A 6,017-nucleotide genomic window follows, 5' to 3' on the forward strand; every position below is an offset into this window, starting at 1 on the left:
ATTCCTCTACAAAGCTTTCAGTCAACTCGGATGATCACCTGACCATGATTTGAAACGGCAAAATGTTGTAAAACAATGTTAGAACGTTTAACTGGGGCTTTAGAAACACTACCGGGTGAAATTTATGAAACTTATTCGCTCTGTTTCTCTCTTTGTGGACTTTAGGCTGCGCCATCAACAAGTTTCGTGTAATAGAAGTCTCGTGTTAGCTCATAATCTAATTGCTAAATGTATATGTTGACCAATTTTGGTCAAACATCTGACATTGGGCGCTAAGTGTTCTAAACTTCCTCTAACATCGCACACCAACATCATTATACGTTAAACTGGGTCTTATATATGACATACTACGCTAAATTAACCGCGCTTTTACCGAAGACTAGGATTTTGATGTTCTTTCAGGGATGAGAGCGGGAGCCCAATTCACCGGGTACGCACTTTTAAAATAAGGTGGCCGGAGCGTTAACTTCGACTATTACTTCAACCAGAATTTTTATTTCCATTCTTAGGCAGGGAAATTTAAAATGTAAAGAGCGGCAGCTCTCTTTGCATGTATAGCATATTTTAATTTTTGTACAAATAATTTGCGATGCTTTTGTTAATGGTTGCTATTAGACGCGCCAAAGTGCAACACTTGCGTGAATTTCGGTAATTTTAACGTCTCTTTCGCGTTAATTTCCCTTAATATTCAGACTAACTTTTCCTTCAATTCGCCACAATTTTAAGTTGCGTTAGTTTCAACACAATCGTTAGCCACTTCACTGCCACTTCCTATGATTAGGTATGTTTATACTTAATTATTCAACCTAGATCATAAATGAATATGAATATATGAGACATCATATATTGAAATGCGGATGAAAGATTAGATAGAAGAAAGATCGTTGCGGTTAGTATGCAACTTAAGCAGTTGCGAAAAGAAAGCCTGATTAAACAAGTCAGTCGTATTCGTGCGCGCCAGAAGGACGGGCAAGGACTGCGCCTTAATGAGTTTCAGCTTGAGATCCGGCTGTCAATGGTAAAATATTTAGCTATTAAGCTTAGAAAGGAGGTTTTTATAGAGATAGCTAATAATTTGAATGACTATTTTCTAAGATAGTGAACTTTTAGTTGAACGTGCTATCTGTCACGACTACTGGAAACGCTGAATTAATGCGGTCAGCTTAAAGCCGGCGAAATGTGAAAACTGATGATTAATAAGCATTAACCACCTGATAGCTCCATGACTACATTCGAAAGAGAAAGGTGTCCTTTCGGCTGCACTACACAGTCTGTATAACACACTAGTAACAAGAAAGTAACTACTCTCACACTAAATAATAGTTTTATGGACTTGAATAGTGAAAACTGAAGATTTTGGATCAGGTCCGTTGTCATAAAATCACTAAAATTCGTCTAGTCGTCACATATTTAAAGAATGACACATTACTCAACATATTAGCAAAAGTGCCAATCAGTCTTCAATCATCGCTAATCTCAATCTGTCTGATTCCAGTTTATTGTAGGCCTACTCTTAAACCTATCGTGAAACAGGCAGCTAGCCAGCTACTGGTCAAATTTAACACAGAAAAGATGCGGTTTTAACAAATTCGTTGACAACCAAGACCACATGGTCAAGTTTTCTGTAAGCAAGCAGCACCAGGCGTAGCGAGGAGACCGGCTATCGTTTTACAGCAACAACAAGAAGCTTTATTTGCATGACCATTTAAAGTATTTGCAAAAGCGTCAAAAGAGGAAACGTAAAATACAAAGTACTACAAAAGAGAAAGCGAAGGAGAGGTTTAAACTTCATCAGATTATATTATTAGTACAGAAAAAGAGGACGATCAAGCTTCGTAGTTGTTAGAACGGTCGAAAAGATACTGTAACTGAAAAACAACCTAATTTTAGATGGAATTTTGTAGTGGAAACAAAACTAAATTTTACTAGACTTTTCAGGGACAATACTAATGAACGGAGAAAGGAAAGTTCCTTGGAGATGCGTGACACTTGAAAATGTTTTCGGATTGGATTGATATAAAAATAATTATCAAAAAGTGTCAAAAATGGTTTGAAAGACCAACAAAGTATACACAATCATCATTTATCAGGGGATAGTAGAGCCCGCGTTACTGCGAAAAGGCCATTTTGCTGGAAAATGAGACGTTTTCGTCTCAAGAGGCCATTCGAGTCGGCTCTACGACGGCAGAGCCTTGGCATGAAAATTTAGAAGGCCAGCAAATAGACTAACAAACGATAATTCTAACTTTACTTTGTATCTGCATTTCCCAAACGTAGTATAATTATAATAGTATAGTAGAAGTCTTTATTAACCATGTTGATCTTACTAGGTTTGTAACTTAACAACAGCAAGGGCCAGAAGGAATCTAAAGATTAAAGTGTTCAGTCAAGCGCTTTGTACCTAAAGTGACATTTTAGGACGTTCTCTGCATGCATCGCAATTTTTCGCTTGTCTGTTCATTCATGTAAAATTAAATAAAATTTCGAAGTATGCGTTATTCGCGTGAGCACATTGGAGTGGATATTTCCTTGGTACAAATTTAATTGGGGTTTATCAAAACGGTAGGACCATATTTGGTGCCTCTTTTAGGGATCGTGCTCACGTAAATTATTTGCATTGCACAGCAAAGAGCTGTTCGCCGATAACTCTACTTATGTATAAACGGTATTGAACGTGGAATCGTGTTGGAACTCATGTGCAAGTGACCAAGTTGGAGATTTATGTTGATGGCTGTTAAGAATAAAATTCATTTACAAATGAACAAGACTCCATTGGCTCAAAGGCTTCGTAGCCTGACTGGCCGCCAGATTTTGCGGCAACCACAAACAACAAAGTTACCGTAAAAAGGTTTTTTGTTAACTCTTAAGGGCGATTTACACGGTACGACTTTGTCGCATGCGACAACCTTTCGACAAGCTTACGACACGAATTGTTTCGTGTTAATCAAACCTACAACTCGCTTACCACTGTCGCGTACGTCACTAAAAATGTCGTTGGATTTTAAAACATGCTACGAAAATCGTAGGTATAGGCAATGTTGAATGACGAGAGTTGTGTGCGATTTTTTGCATGACGCGATCAGCGCGCGCTCTAGAAATCGCATGCGACAGTCGTAAGCAAAAGTTGTACCGTGTAAATCGGCCTTTACATTGCCATGTTAATCAGTACTAAGGGATGTGTCTTCTACAAGGCGACGCTTATCTGCAAGGACTGTAGCCAGGACTGACAAGGTTAATTCAATCTCTTAAGGTAGCACTAATCTGTCGGAGCACCACCTCCTTCCCACTCCCAGTAACCGACATTGTCACAAATCGCGTCCTCTCTTTTATCTCTTACTAAACGAGTTCCAGCAGTTTGGATTCCTATCGTCGGAGAGAGAAAGGCGCTGTTATAACATATATCGGAGAAATCTGGTTGGGCACAGAATTTGATCTTCCGGCAATCCAGAATGAATTTCTCACTCTCATCTTGATAACTGGAGGTTAATGGCGACTGTTTAACCTTTAAGCAATATTTTGTTTTAAAATTGAAATAATCCGCAGTGGATACTGACTAGCTAATTGTCAAATACATTATATAAACAATCGACAACAGATGCTTTAATTAGAATAAATGGATTATGTAATAGTAAGACGATTATATACAAGGAATGCCATAAACAACTAAACGTTTCACTAAGCTGTCGCAAAAAATGAGGGTAATTGACATAGGGGATAACAGCAATTAATTGGTTTACAATAAACTTCCACGGGAATTCATATCCTGGTAATATTCAGAAAAGCTTGTTGTGCACAATGACTGGACGAAAATTTGAGAGTAGAATAGTTTTTTCCTTCTGAGTATGAGTTTGTCATGAGAATACAGGCGGGGAAAAAGAAATGGAAAGCTAGGGATTTTACCACTCAAATCCTTATGACGGTTTTTAGTGGTATGTAATGGACATTTTAAGTCTCAAGTGCTGTACATTTTTTCATAATGATAATGCGCTAAATCGCTGTTTTTTTGCGATTCTCATTTAGCAACCTGTAATCCTGTTATTATCCATTGCAAAGACATTCCTAAAATATGTGCATGTGTCAGATCAACTGCACGAGAGCACCCACGTACGGTCATTAAATTCTTCACATATCGTTTTCTGTCTTCCACGATCGTTTTCAGGCCTTTAAAGGGATATTTGTGAACGCTAACACAGTTTCATCTCAAACATAGAGAAGCGGTATCTGGTTAAAATGATTTGTAAAGGATTATGAGCTTTCGGTACACCTCTCTGCTCAGTCCGGCCTTCGACGGATAAAAATGACATATGAAATCAATGAAAAGTGCAACATAAAGACATTTGAATATACCGAATAGTTAACAATAAATTAAGAACTACAAACATGTTAAAAGAATGTTGACAAGAACGCTAAAAGTGTCAAAATCAATATTTGTTTGAAAGTGCCAGAATATTTGTTTAAAAGAATGCTACATAGTTGTTTTGGAAGCGGGGATAACTTGGTATCAGCCGAGTTCGTTTTACTGAGCTGTGTGATAAGCTTCTTTCTTGGAGTGTACAGATCGTTCCTTTGTCCACGATGGCTGCACTGTCAAAGTCGATGACATGATCGAGTGTGCATTCGTGATTCGCAATTTTAGAGCCTTTAGCACATGTCATTGTGTTTCGGACGTTCTTTCTTTTAGTTTTGAACGATCTTCCAATCTCGCCAATATAACTCCATGAACACGAAGCACAGGGAATTTTGTAGACTACTTACAATGCAACATTACATTACATGATATGTGCTAAGGGATTTCAGTTCTCGAGCGCTATATTGGATCACTTGACAGCAGCTGGAAGGTAGTTTACTTAAGCCCGCCGCACACGTGAGGAAAGAGCTGAGCAAAATGCCTCGCGAGGCAGATAGCTCAGCCGTTTCCTCTCGTGTGCGGTGAAGTTTTGGTGAGAATTTCGCCTCGCGAGGCGAAATCTCAAATATCAAACATGTTGGATCTTTGAGATTTCGCCTCGCGAGGCGAAATTCTCACCAAAACTTCACCGCACACAAGAGGAAACGGCTAAGCTATCTGCCTCGCGAGGCATTTTGCTCAGCTCTTTCCTCACGTGTGCGGCGGGCTTTAGGAATCCAAAGTGAGCGAGACAAAATCCTTTGGAAAGCAGGGGACAACTGCAGAGAACTCACACTCATCTTTTAAGATACACAGTGATTACAGACATGGTACCATGTTGGCGCAATGTTTTCTTAGAATTATAAGATTTTAAAATTTAGTATTCAAAGCTAACAAATATTGGTTTCTGTTAAGAAACCTTTATCACCAAAGACACTTGGGCCCGTTAAGTTACTGGGACTTTCGAGAAACGGGAGTCAGATCCTTACCCCCTTCCGAAACTCCTAGCTGGCCTTATTTAGCTCCTCTAACGACGTTTTTGGTTCTGTCCTAAATAAACTGAATTTCTCCAGTCTCACTGCGTCAGTTACTAAAAGTGAAAGTGAAAGCACTAGCAAAAACGCTAGTATTTCTTCTCAATTCGATCCGAATTCCGACATTCACTGTAATGAGCCATTGCAAGGGAGCCGCCTGATTGTACAGTATGCCGTCACCGTTGATATTGGCACAATAGGAGGGCCCGAAAAACTTAAGGTCCGAATGGCCGAAACGTTTGCATTCTGAACCTCATTTATTGTCTCTGACGCGTTTACCCTGCCTTAAAGGAAGTCTGATTACCACCGGCCCAAGGGCATGTGAATTTTAACCCGAAGTTCACCTGATATGACGGCCATTCCATGCATGTCCACGCAGTCCGAGAACGTTCTGCCGGCCTTGTCAGCATCTTCGCACTCATGAGACATCTTACACCCACCAACCCCTGAACTTCCACAGGAGAACAACACAACATGATGAAAAGCCAGGGTGTAAATGAAACGTTTTGAGTGGGAAAAGATTGATCACAGAAGAAACGTTTTAACTAAATTCGCGATAAGTTTGCGCGGCTAAGTTCACATCAAGGGGTCTCGTT

General features: G+C 39.6%; 1 long non-coding RNA gene across 1 annotated transcript in view; it reads right to left on the reverse strand.

Annotated features, from left to right (window-relative positions):
* LOC146478196 (uncharacterized) overlaps positions 1–925 on the reverse strand; it is an 11,330-nt gene extending 10,405 nt beyond the window's left edge. Inside the window, exon 1 of the long non-coding RNA XR_014865269.1 lies at positions 1–925. This exon is cut by the window's left edge and continues 837 nt beyond it. This is a non-coding gene — a long non-coding RNA (uncharacterized LOC146478196).
* Between the last annotated feature and the right edge of the window lie 5,092 nt (positions 926–6,017).

The sequence above is a fragment of the Pavona decussata genome, unplaced genomic scaffold (genome assembly GCF_977016875.1).
Source record: "Pavona decussata unplaced genomic scaffold, jaPavDecu1.1 SCAFFOLD_67, whole genome shotgun sequence".
NCBI lineage: Eukaryota > Metazoa > Cnidaria > Anthozoa > Scleractinia > Agariciidae > Pavona > Pavona decussata.